Raw genomic sequence first — 14612 nt, 5'->3', positions numbered from 1 at the left:
GGGAAGCATCTCAGAAAAAGCAGGTGCAGTCGGTTCCATGGTCATAAGCTATAAGCCACCTGGCTTCCTCTGGGCAAGTAATGAGACAGAGAGAGAGCACAGTGAGTAGTCTTTTTGGAGGCGTGGGTCCGAATCCCACCACTGCCAGATGCTTCTGTGAACCTTTTTCTTCTGACTTGAAAATTGGAATTGTGGAAAATTGTGGAAAGTGGAATTGTGTTTTGACAGTCCCTTGAGAACCTAAGCAAAGTTTTTAGAAATACTTTGTCAGCTTGACATCAAGGCAGAAAACAAAAGCTTTACTGCATCTTTTCAAACCAAATGCGCTTTGCCACCTTTAGCGTTATACAAGGAACAACGTCTGCTTGTTCCAGTCAGTGCAAATTGTACTGTGTTTTAATATTGGTTGTGCTGGCGTACTGCTTCTGTCTGTGAAACTTTAATGTCCTGCTTCTTCACTCCGAATCGTTGGCGAGAGTTGAGCTTGTTAAATCTTTGCACATGGTGCTCCATCAGAAATAACAAATGGAACATTTTTGGAACAATAATAATAATAAAAATCTTTCAATGCCTTGATTGCATAAGTGTGCAAACCCTTTATAAAGGGGATTGTAACTGTTGAAATTTAACGAGTCACATCCCAGATCATGAAGAAAGGTTATTTGCCTTCCCCAGACATCAATTGTATTGATTCTGATCAGTCCAAATTAATATCAGTTGATCTCATATAAAGAACCAGATTTTGGAGAACAAACGTTCAAACTGCACAGCAGAACCTGATGAGAAATCCATCTGCTGATTGACACCGAAGAACGTCGTTACAAATTTTTCTCCAAGCTGTTTTAAGTGTCCGGCCACCTCTGTCCTTCCTACTTTGCAGTGAGCACAATTATTTCAGTTTCTTCTCTTGTATTTCCTTGCTATTTTACTGTCTCTTTCTTCCATGTGGAGATGGATCCACAGCCCAAACCCTGTGTTTGTGCAGTGTCAGTCTGTGTAGAGAGAAAAGCTCACAGCTCTAGTGGTACAATTGGTTTCAACAGCAGTGTGCAGTGAAGCCATGCTGAGGTAGTGAGTTGCTTGGAGCAGTCTCGCCTGTGTTTTCAGGGGTAGAAGCTCGCTGTTGGATTTATGTTGGTTCTTCTGTTACTTTTTCTACTTGATGGAGCTGTATTAACTCAGGCACACCTGCTTCCATGGCAAGTTATTTTATCACTGCTCACAAACCTACATACTGCAGGCACCTCTAATACTGTCACTGCTTGTGGGCCACGTGTTCCTGCTGTCAGCCTACTATACCACGTTCATGCACATCTAGAAACATTACTACTCTAGAACAAGAGTGAAAAACGAAACGAAAGCACAACCACTTAAAAAAGCATATTTGTCAAACCCTGAAGTCGACGAGGATGGGACAAGAACCCACCTGTGCAGAGCACAATGGATTAACAGTCCATCACCTGTGCTGCACTGGACTCCCTGTAGATCATCAAAAGCATATTGAGCTCCTAGGTAATGAAATTGCCAGCTAAAAGCCATTTCACATCCTTTCTCAACTTGCTCAGCGAGCAGGCTCAGTGCACACCGAACAAAGATGTGACAGAGTGGTGTGTCCAAGAAGCTGTAAAAGGACAGTACTTCGCAGGTGCATGGCTTAGTTGGTTAAAGTGCTTGTCTAGTAAACAGATCCTGTGTTCCAGTGGTGCCTTTCTTCCTGTTTTCTCACACTGTTTATCGTTATAGCCATCAACATGCTTCTGCAATAAGTTTAATGGAAGTGTTCATTTCATTTTTTGCACAACTTTTTATTCAAAAAACCCACACATTGCGAAAGATAACATTCTCATCTTTCTTATTAGTGCAGAAAAACTACTGCCAGCTGGCAAGAAAACGACAACGATTTTCTTTGTCTTTAGCCAAAAATCTCTGAAAGTAGAAAAAATACGACGTCTTAGTTTCTATGGCACAATCAAGCAGGATGTCCTTCAGTTAAACACATCGTTGGTAGATCAAACGCACCCAGAGACACACTTCAAATTAATCTGATCTAAACATCACCTTCTCTAAATGTGATTGGGTTTCTTTGCACATTCTCAACCATCCTGATATTTGCAGAGATTTTAAACTTTTGGCGCGACTCAAACTACAAAAAGTAAATATTTGAGTACCTAAGTCAATATCACTGGGAATTTTAATATAAACATAAACGAAAATGCTATTCAATACTTTTTAGAATATTTTAGCTGGGGATCTTCAAAAACTGAGTGTAGAAAAGAGCTAAACACCATCAGGAGTGCAGAACATGTGATAAAAGTGTTCTTTAATCAAAAAGTGAGTTTGTCTTTCACTTAGATGTTAATCGAAAGCTCAGTATACAATGAAGCAGAGGGTCATGTTCTGAATTATCGCGTCTTATTGTCTTGCTGTGACCTTTAAAATGTACTGTCGACTCCTCACTCTTCCTAACACAATTAAAGAGCCTCAAGCAAAAGTACCAATTGGGATTTTAGTTCATTGGTAGAGCACATGCATCGTGTGTACGAGGCTCAGTTTTCAATCGTCAGCGTCTCCACTCTGGAATTCTTTTTAAAGCGATATATCTTTTCTGCGATTTCTTTCGTGTGACTTCCCTCATGTGTGAATTTCAGCACGACGGGTAAACAGACAAAATGAATGACATTGTATCTAATTGAGAAAAGTTTGACCGGGGCAGTGTTACTAGTCGCAGCTCTGAGATCAATGTGGTTGAGTTGGAGAATGTGACTCGAGGGCCAGGAGCGCTATGGGTAACGCGTCTGATTATGGATCATAATAGTAAAGCAAAACTGAATTATAAAATCATTTTAGGAATTCTGACCGATATCTCAAACAGGCGATTCAATAAGAACGTTGAAATCTTTGAATATCACCTCATTATATATAGTGCTGCTATAGTTTTTACTCGGAGTTAAACTATCGGATTGAAGGAATTCTTACCGCGGGGTTAAATGTATTGTTGTTATTTGGAGAAATCAATGAACTCGTGATTTTATATGCTTTAAAACACGGCCATATGCACAGAAATAAACGACAGTGCTGATTATTTTCCAGAGACTGAGCACTGATGACCTATCCGAGCGAACTGATAAAGCCCACCCAGAGGATACTCTAGCAGAACGTGGAAGAACGTTCAGCTTTGTAACCAAGGCAACCACAGGAACAACGTAAATAAGCACAATCAATTCCCCATTTAAGTCTTTCGTGTAAGGTATGCTTTGTGAAAGTATGAAGTAAATCCCCTAATCTCTTTTGAACATGGACATTGGAACAAGGTATTTCTGATGAAGCGTATGCGCAAAGATTCAATAAGCTCTACTCCTGCCGATGATTCAGCATGAAGAAGTTAAAGTTTCACAGACAAAAGCAGCTCGCCACCACAGCCAATATTAAACATACTTGCAGGCACACCACCACGTGCACTGGCTCATCAGTGATCTCGGCAGACGTTGCTCCCTACGTAAGGCTGAAAGTTCCAAAAGGCATTTCTGTTGAGAAAACAAAACATTTTTTTCTGCCTTGATGTTAAGCTTAGAGAGCCTGTCTTTTAGAAATTCTCTCTCTAAACGCCTTGCGCAGCCTTCAGAGAGACTAAAAATATATATTTTTTGAGAAATGGGCTCACACAACCGAAGACACCAACGTTTATCTGCGTTAGAGTATATGAATAACAGTTTAACCGAAAAAGTTTGTAATTCTGATTTTGTTAAAATTCAATAAATCGTCTATCAACAGTAAGAAATTATTTTATTTCATAAACTATAAGACAATTAAGAGAGTTTGTAGGTCTTATCCGTCGCTTTTGTTCTTTAACTCTAATGTTCAGGATCCAAACCCAGGTGCAGACGGTTGTGTTTCTTGAATCTCTTGTAATCATCAAAAGTCGATGTGTAGTCCTTCAGTACTTTCTCGAGTTGTACCATGGATATTTTATACGATCAATACTTGTCATGATCTTTTGCATTTTCCTTTACAAACTGAACAATTTCAAAGTGTGTTTATGTCTGTGCTTCACATCTACAAGAGAGCACTTGGTGGTGGTGGAGGGGAGACCCCATTACCTGTAAAGCACTTTGAGTGGAGTGTCCAGAAAAGCGCTATATAAGTGTAAGCAATTGTTATTATTATTATTATTACTTGTAACAGTACAGGACACGCAGTGAGGAGCTCGTGAAGCTTTCAGTTTAGTGCGGAGTTCAGAAGGAGGATTCGCTCGCTGAATGATCTCTCAAAAAATCCCAGGTGAGATTCAACAGGTGTTTTCTGCAACAGCCACGACAAGTGTGAAGCAATCTCAGGATTTCCTGAATTTGAACTAAATTATTAGTTCAAATAATTTAGGATTTAACAGAACTAAATGAGGTACATTTAAAACAGCAGAGCAACTCTGGAGCACGTCGAGTGTGCCTGCATTTAATTGTGTAAACCTGGCTCTCTCTGAAAACGAGCAAAGAGTTCTCACTCAACAGAAGATTGCGATGTGAGACCTGGAATACAAAGCACCTAGAGATGCCAGGGATTGAACCTGGGACCTATTACATGCAAAGTATGCACTCTACCACTGAGCTACATCCCCGATGGCGAAGGTAATGGAACAGACTTAGAGATGTGCAGATGCTCACTGATCACAATCCACCACTCACAAAAAATGCCTGCAGTTTCCCACTTTCGAGTTTCCTCTGAGTAAATTAATGGGAATGAAGAAATAAGGAAGGAAAAATAATCGCATTGAAGCTTCAAGAGACTGGGCAAAAATTAATCTATTATCCATTTGTATCCAGTCACACGTGCGACGGTGGTTAATTCCCAGATGAGGGAGAGCTTTTTTTCTACCCCCTTACTCGACTGTCTTTCAATTCTGTTTTATTTGAAAGCTTTTTGCATCTTTTAAGTGCTCTTGATTAAACTATGCATAGACAAACAGCACTACTGATGATTTTCATTGACCGATGCACACTTGTTCTGTACAACTCGAGTGATAAAGCCCTGTCTGCAAATATTGTAGAAGAACATAAAAGGGTGAAACAATGCCCCAACCACAGGAATGGTAACAGGAAGGATCGTATTCTTATTTGATAAGTCCTTTTGAGATGTCTTGTCAATGCACACAGGCGTTAGAGCTGAATAATTTACTTTTAGTGGTGTTTTTAAACAAAGATGGAACATGTTATTTCTATACCAGGAAGAAAGGAGCAGACTTTAACTTTAAGAGGCAAAAACGACACCTTATCAAAGCTAATATTAATTAAAATGACATCACAACAAAAGAGTGGAGCCTTGAGTGAATAAAATTAGTTTTCATTGGACGTCTGTGTCTCCATAACTTTGAAGGTGAGTGAGAGGATTGTGATAATTTGCAGGTGCTTCTCGGAAGTTTGTTGGTGGTACAGGCGCCTTCCAAATAATTGAGTCGGGTTTGAATCCCAGCCAGTACAAACCCAAATCTTTTCAAGATAATTTGTGGTCTGCTAACACATCTTTTGAAACACTACAACAGGTAACACCCCGTGTGAAACATCATGAACATCTGTTAAGCCTCTCTACCTGCCTGTTCCTCACAGAGACATGACGAGGGTCTAAAGAGACATTTTGAGCCGTAGAAACATTTTATCATTCCTCATCATCAGTACTTTTCTGTGCAGTCAGGCCAGTTCCACTTCAACTTCACCCGACAACGGAGGTCGTTTTGAAAACAATGAGAGTAAAGGGACACTGCACGTCTGCAGAACATCACGTCCGAGTTTAAGGACAGCAACATCAGAGATTGGAAGCTAGGGAGTTTCAGGTCTGTGTTTTTATTATAGGTTCAAGAAAGTCTGAATACCTTTGCAAGAAGTATTTCAGAATCCCACTCAAATCCAGTACGAATGCCGCATAGATCTGCATTGTACAATTAGTATACTGTTTGTCCGTTGAATCAAACACGCCTTATGAAGCATTTCTAAAACAGGAGAGATTGTTAGGGAATGCGTCTTCCTGTAAAAATAAAATGACTTGAAGGGCTCTATAAGCAGAGGTGTGAAAGCCTGAGTTTTACATACTCTAACGTAAATAAACGTTAGTGTCTTCCGGTGTGTGAGCCAATTTCTCCAAAAAATATTTGTTAGTCTGTCGGGAGGCTGTGCAAGGTGTTAAGAAATATAATTTAGAAAAGACAGGCTCCCTAAGCTTAACATCAAGGCAGAAAAAATGCTGTTTTCTCTACAGAAATGCTCTTTAAATTTCAGCACTGTTGCAACTCCCTTCATAAAGGGTGTGCACATGTATACAACCAAGGCATTGAAAGTTTTTTTAATTATTGTTCCAAAAAACGTTCCATTTGTTTTCTTTTTAATGTTGTTGATTAAAAGATTTTATTAAATGTGAAAAAAATCTGACTGTGAAAAGGTCAAAATGTTAGTGAAAAAATCAGTAATGTGAGGAAAGATGGATTGTGGGAGCCCCTTAACTACCCATGTCATGCTGTATTTCTCACTCATTCTACTGTGAGTGGTGCCGTCGCTTCTGGATAACGTCTGTCAGTGGTCATTCCAGACAGGTCAGGTATGACTGCTCTTCGGCACAAGAGACACGTGACTCGCGAGGATCCTGACAGTGTCAACTTTCTTTCAGAGCCCGGATAGCTCAGTCGGTGGAGCATCAGGCTTTTAATCTGAGGGTCCCAGGGTTCAAGTCCCTGTTTGGGTGGTTGTGCTGTTTTTAAGTCTATTGTGAATGTCATTCTAAATAGTCTTTTATCTTTCACTCTTCTAGCTGTACTGTGGTTATTTTAAATGTCCATTACTTGTATTTACAGTAGTGTATTTAGTGTTTCATTTCTCAAACCGAAAATGTTGAACCACATAATCATCTAAATTAAATCACAGTAGAGTACAGAACACGCAGTGAGGAGCTCACACAGTGAGTGCTCTTGAAAACAACAAGAGGAAAGGCACACTGCACATCTGCAGAACATCACGTCCGAGTTTACAGTGACAGCAGAGGTTGGAAGCGATGTAGTTTTTTTAATACTCGCTCGCTGAACGATCTCTCAAGAAACCTCGGTTGAGATTTAACGGGTGTCTAATAATCACGTTCAAAAAGGTGACGATAAGTTTTTTTTAACTAGGTACCCTTAATGGCATCACGGTGTGAGTAGATCTTAAAGTACCTGCAGACAGAGTACCCGTAATGGCAACACAGTGCTTTGAGTTCGGCTTTTCTTATTTCTTCTGCAGAACCAGTGGTATCGGAATATACTGATCCGCATAAGAAGCGCTTTCGGTTTCTGATCATTTTTATTGAGCGCTGTTCTAAACTTTACATTTGCTCGGGCTAGTTTTCCCCCATGAAAAAAAGACATATCGCTAATTACATAATTTCACTTTTTTTCTTATCAACGAGTAGAAAGAACTAAAATATATACTTCATTAAAAGTACCACAGGCAAGATGGCTGGTGGTCTAAGGCATTGCGTTCGGGTCGCAAGTCTTTGGAAATGAGGCAATGACTGCTGACAGTAAACAGAGCTGACGCTCAGCTGCAGACAAGCGCTCCTCGTTAGTATAGTGCCGAGTACCCCCGCTTGTTGCGCGGGAGACCGGGGTACGTTTCTGTGACAGGGCGCTGGTTTAATTTTTGAACAACCTGACTTCACTTAAAAAGTATACTACGTTTCGGACTAGTTAGTGCGGTAGAATATGGAGATCATCTCCAGCTTTGAGCTCAACTGCAACAAGAAGTCATGCTAAATGTAGTATAGTGAGTAGACATCGCGAGACAACAGAACGAGAGAGTAGAAAGCGGGAATATTGGTGTAAGGGCGTGATCTGTGTAGTTAACAAAATAGTTAAAATAATATAAAAACGTCTCTTAATTTAGATACACAACATTTATGGCGACGAGAGATGAGTGCTTGACGGACTCAAAGCGAGCAGAACACTGCAGATTTTAGTTCTCTTGCTGGTAGAAACGAACTTCTGAATTTTCAGACTTTTCGTTTAGTTTGCGCCATGGAAGATATGGCAGCCGCGCCGAGAAGCTTTGGTTATGCCCAGCTTTTTCCACCGCTTCTACTGAACCTCAGAGCTCCGGATTTGTATACGGAATACAAGATATGGATGGAGTCGTACAGATTGTTTTAAATAGCCAGTGGATCTTCAGAAGCTCAGGATGGCGTGAGACGTGCTACATTACTGCACTGTATCGGGGCTCCCGTGCAGCGGATTTTCGCCAACCTCCCTGGAGAAAAAGGTACATATGAACAGACTGTAGCTGCCTTAGACGCTTACTTTACACCGCGGAGAAATGTGGTTTTGGGACGGCATAAATTTACAGATGCAGCCATTCAAAGTGTGCGGTACAGACACGTACCGCAGGTAAGATGACACGGGGTACCGCGGTGCGTGATTGGTTGACCGACAGGGGCACTCGTGATCCGTTGGTCTGTCGTAGAAAGACTTACTGTAAACGTCTTTACTGTGCCCGTTGTAGATATTGAATTTTACCACTGAAGGGAAATCTTAGTAGCTGAGCATAAAAAGAATAGGAGCATACTGTAACGCGTGTGAAGGCCATAAACGATATTAATTTTGGAACGTAAACATACAGTATATAGCTGGTCTCGGTACTTTAAAGAAAAAAAATACACACCAGTATTCCATTTCTCCCTAAACATTGTAAGCTTCGAAGTCTTTAACTAACGTGATACCGGAGTCAACAAGCATACTTTTAGAATTTTATTAAAAGGGAATATAATATGGAATCGCGTATCTCAAGAATTTAATAACGGTATGATTATATCCGTGTTCTGCGGCAGGGCTGTGTAGGGCTGTTTCGCCTGCCTGATCATGCAAGCTGTCTTGTAGCCTACTGGTCTAGGTGCATGACTACCAACTGGCAGGTTGTGTGTTTGAATCTAGCTGGTGCTGGACCTTTCAGTTTTATTTATTTATTTTTTAATCGCGTAACATAAACATATTACCGTATGCAAACTGTATACAATATGTAGGAACAAGTAATAGGTTTATTCCATGCTGAAAAAAAGAAGAAAGAGAACACAACGTTTCGGCCGTGGAGCCTTCTTCAGGTGTGAAGAAGGCACACCTGAAGAAGGCTCCACGGCCGAAATGTTGTGTTCTCTTTCTTCTTTTTTTCAGCATGGAATAAAACCTATTACTTGTTCCTTTGCAGCCTACGCATGCTGACGCAGCTACCCACCTGAACTACAACTGTATACAATATGTATATGTATATTTAATGTCTTAACTGTGCCCGTTTAAGTATTGAATATTCATATCTAAGTTTACCACTGAAGGGAAATCAACATAAACATACAGTATATGGCTGGTCTCGGTACTTTAAAGAAAAAAATACACACCAGTATTCCATTTCTCCCTAAACATTGTAAGCTTCGAATGAAACCACTAAATAAAGACATAAATATAGAAATCTTAAGATTTGTTTTATTTAATGTTGGTAGCAGGATGAACTGTCAGAGTGTATATTTTATATACATATTTTATATGTTAACAGTGAAAAAGGTATTTAGAAATGAGTTATTTCAAGATGAAAAAGAAAACATACACGAAACATGGTTTCATTACGACCAGAATCGGTCTTGAGATATTTTTAACTTGATTTACAGTATTTGAGAGGTATGTCTTAACACCGATACTACAGTGCTTAAGTACTGCTCACGTATATGTTTCTAGGTTTATATTATGCATTTCATACGGTCAAATTACTTTTGAGCAACTAATAAGAAGCGCGAAACGGTATGCGTTTTAGTTTCGTTTTGTGCTGGAACCCGTGGATTGATTAGACATCTCAAGTACATACAAGTCATTTTTTAAATTTTGTAGTTCGTCTTGAAAAAATGTTACGAGTACATCATCTACCAACAATTACACAGGTTCTGTTTCCATATTGCGGATTTTGGTTAGGTATGTGGTGTCTCCGGGGGAATAGTTTATGTAAACGAAGGTCGTACTTACACCACACTTTACTGTCCTCCGATCCGTGGCGTTTCTTCCAACAACTGTCTTCCTAATACAGTCCGTAATCCGTTCCCTTAGTCCTGATTCGTTCCGAGTTCCAAAAGCCCGTAATAAAGACAATCCGCGATGTATCCTAAACCAGTGCCCGTAATCCAAAATCATAAACCTTTCTCCTTGCAGTCGTTCGTTAGCCCGATCCTTAACATCCACCTCTTTCCACTCTTTTCCTCCAAAACGCATTCACCTTACCGGCTTCCGCGCTGTTCACTGCCTCCGGGCCACTTATATCCCGGTTCCTGATGCGTCTCAGCTGTGTCTCGTTGTCTCTTAAGGTAGACCCTTTCCATCTACTGGTCAGCTGATTCTTTTTGTCCGCCATCTCGCTAAGGTCCATCTCTAGCATTTTCAGCGTTTCGTTTCGGAAGTACCTGTTAGAGATGACCCTTCCCCGTGTCCTCTTACAGTATTATCAAATCCAGTGGCACTGTGTTTTAGTTTACTGAGTCCCATGTCACATGGTCTGTGATTGAAACCTGTAAAACAGGTTTAATTCATCACAGCCAGCACTCTTCAGGTGTGAGGGTCTTCTGCTCAGAATGAAACGCTAAAATGTTTGTGTATATTCTAATGGTAGTGGGGGCAGGGTGTGTGGGAACAGGTTTGGTTGAAATTGCATTGGAGATCTATGTTCTTCACACCTGAAACATTTTCTCTGAAAGCATTTTCTTCGCAGTTTAACCGATCTTGTTACAGCATGTTACAGTTTACTATTATTAACCATATTAATTAAGTGCTTAATGTAAAATCTTGTAAAAATATATTTGCATTGTTCAAATATACATTAAGTCTGACTATCATATAATAAGTTAAATACAAAACTAAAGAAAAAATAGGGTTAAATATAATTCAAAATATTTTGCTAACAATGTTAACTGTTTATGAATAATAAAATGTATTAACTAAGGAGTAGGATGGCACAGTTGTTAGTATGTTTTTTGTTTTGTTTCTTTTTCATAAATACAACAGTAGTACCTGATGTCTCAGTGGCTTTCAAAATTAAATTATGCATGCAAACCTGTGAACTAGAAAGATAACTAAGATATCCATCCATTATATTCCATAATATCCATGAAATATATGGCGCTGAAATACAGTATGTGTGACGCATAAAAGACACCAAGGGATTGGGTGAGCTCCCATCACAAAAAAATAAACTGCGAACCTGCACTACAGCGACCATAGTACAGTATGGAGACCAAGGCGTTTTACGGGAAGAGACGGGGTGCTTCTGCCGCCCCAGCTTCCAAAGAGCGAAGGGTAAGCAAATACAGCAGACTTCATCTGAAATACGTGATTACAGCGCATATTACAAGGTATTATTGCTGTTTTGAATTTTAAATTCAATTATAATTATTTCTTCGTAGCCTGTTCTTCAAGAAAACACCGCACGGTCGAAACGATCTACCACCAGGACAGTAAAAAAGAAAGCGGTAAGACGGAAAAAAAGAAAAGTTTATTTTGACTTCTGTTCCGCGACTGATGAATACTACTGTGTGACTTTATTTCTTACATGAATTATGTTATTTTGCCACAGGCCGTGGGTCTCTGCTCTCGGCCACTGGCCAGGGTGCCAACCTGTAGAAGCAGCACCTGTATGGAGACATTTCGGCAGCAGCGGGAGCATTACGATGCATTACTGGGGAGGATTGGGAGGCTAGAGTTCCAGCAGTCAAACAGCTGAGCAGCTGTCTCCCGAAAAGTGCCTCTCCCCGCCACGCAGGCTGCAATGCCTGGCGGAAGCTCTGCCCCCCCGCAGAGTACACACCGCCTCAGGACACTCCATCCCGGCCTCTCAGTTCACCACCGCGCAGGAATCTGTTGATGCTGTCCCCGCCGGCTATCTCCCCCCAGGAAGCACAGCGGAATTCACAGATGCCAGTGGGACGAATAATTCTCCCAGATGTCCAGCTGCTACCCATCACCCAGGAGATGGAGGGGGGGTTGTACTTGCAGTGCATCGGCATAGACGGGAAAGCAAGAGCCGACCGCTACGCCGCCCTCGTGTTTCGAAATCTTGTGACTTTTGAAATTTACTGGGGGTGGACCACGTCTGTAAATTTCGATGGGTCCAGAGGCAAAAGTGCCTTGCCTTGCAATCTCCGGGAAACCATTAGTACGATGGTGAATCGGAGATTCTCAACCCTTGCTGCGTACGACTGGAAAAGAATTCGTGATCGGATCAACGAAATGCTTCGTAGGAGGAGGCGGTCTTTTCCTCTTGTCAAACAGTCTGTCCACAAACAAAACATTCCTGTTAGACAAGAGGAATTGAAAAAAAACAATTTTGTCAATGAAAACCGGTGTGTGTGTCTCTTCCTGCTGGATGTCCCTCTCACAAACTGCTGAATGAATAAAATAATTTTATTGAAAACGAGTTTGCGATTGTCTGGTCTTTAAATTCTTGAGATACGTGATTCCATATTATATTCCCTTTTAATCAAATTCTAAAAGTATGCTTGTTGACTCCGGTATCGCGTTAGTTAAAGACTTCGATGCTTAAAATGTTTAGGGAGAAATGGAATACTGGTGTGTATGTTTTCTTTAAAGTACCGAGACCAGCCATATACTGTATGTTTAAGTTCCAAAATTAATATCGTTTATGGGCTTCACACGCGTTGCAGTATGCTCAGGCACTAAGTAAAAGGAGATGCTTCGTATTGCTTGACTAATTTTAAAAACTAAGTTATAAATGCAGACGCTCCCTCGGTGCGCTGCTCTGGTGCGTCGGCTCCTACACAGTGCCTGTCTGCCGTAAGCGTTACAATATACATACCCAACACTGCTTGTACCCATCTGTCATGCAAATAAAACACCTTGAATTGAATTGAATTGAGGGGAGAAGGGGGGAATACTAAAGCCAATACTGGCTCAATGGGCTTTGACGTGCTAATGCGTTGGTTTAACAGTCCGGGTGTGGCAGGCTTCCAATGTCAACTCGACTCGATTGGAAGACAATGAACGTATTTTAGCCCTAAATGAATTAATAGCAAACATGGTTTACATAAAATACATTTTTCCAAGAAAGTTTATAATAATACGATCTATAGTTGAAATCTGAGCCTACTTTAAAAATAAAGGAAAAGCATTTTCAGAGAGCTATCACGCTGTATTTATGTAGAAAAAGTGATTAGGTTTATGAGCAATCTAATTACCTATTCGCTTAAAACTCTATATAAAATAAAGTTTATTTAGAGATGAATGATCAGTGTCGCAGTTTAAATAATGTGAGTCAGGAAACTAACACAGCGCCACCGGATTTAATAACGCAATAAAAACGCTATAAAATAATGTGACACAGTACAGCACAGTACAATAATACTGACCATGACTTTAGAAGCATAAATTACCTTACACTCAATTTAAACACAAGCTGTCTTTCTGTATGAACCTCTAAGCTGGTTCATACAGAAAATGTAGAAATGCATTAGCCTGATTATGATTAAAAAACACATAATTAAACACGCGTTTGCGATTTAAATCAGAACACGATTTAAATCAATATAAATGTTTATATTGTAACGCATACTGTCCAGCCTCCATTTCTCTATAAAAATTTACTGTTGCACACACACACACAATAGAAGTAGGAACCACTGTCAGAAGGGAAGATATGTTCAAAATATCGCAAATATCGATCATGTTGCGATATTTTGAAATATAAAAGTCAATTGATTGTCCATAATATCGCTTACCTATTTTTTCGAAGAAATGTTTGTTAAAATAAGAGTCCAGCACCAGCTGGATTCGAACACACAACCTGCCAGTTGGTAGTCACGCACCTAGACCAGTAGGCTACAAGACAGCTTGCATGATCAGGCAGGCGAAACAGCCCTACACAGCCCTGTCGCAGTACACGGATATAATCATACCGTTATTAAATTCTTTAGATACGCGATTCCATATTATATTCCCTTTTAATCAAATTCTAAAAGTATGCTTGTTGACTCCGGTATCACGTTAGTTAAAGACTTCGAAGCTTACAATGTTTAGGGAGAAATGGAATACCAGTGTGTATTTTTCCTTGTGATATTTTAAGCTCTAGTTGAATGATAGGTGTCACATTTTAAATCATTTTCGTAGCTAGAAATTATGAAACGCCCTGTTAAAAGCAAGGAAGTTTTTATGCCCGTTGAAGTAAAACAAAATGCCTGACAAAGTATGGCTTGGACAGATTCCAAGTGCTTGTACAAATGTGCTAAAGAAATTATACTTTGAGTATACAGCTTGTCCAAAGTCATCCATTATTAATACTATTAGTAATATCTTCAGTAAAGGCTTTGATGCATAAATATTTCTGATAAAGGTAGGTTGTGTACTTTTGTCCAACTGAGCAATCTTGCTTTCATAAAATATACCAACATTTTAATGACTGATGATTAACATGCTGTAATACACAGTTCAAAATTAAAGGCTCAAATGCTGTACATGAGAGGTTAAGCTCCCCCTGGCGGTTTTACAAGGCGACGCCGGATAGTTAGTACGTGACACACGTGAACTGCGTGATACCGCGTGATACCGCGACACGCCTACCGGGATATTC

This window comes from Lepisosteus platostomus, chromosome 5, assembly GCF_059453375.1.
Source record: "Lepisosteus platostomus isolate fLepPlt1 chromosome 5, fLepPlt1.hap1, whole genome shotgun sequence".
NCBI classification, from domain to species: Eukaryota; Metazoa; Chordata; class Actinopteri; order Semionotiformes; family Lepisosteidae; genus Lepisosteus; species Lepisosteus platostomus.
The sequence above is the reverse complement of the archived record's forward strand: the minus strand, read 5'-3'. Positions refer to the sequence as shown.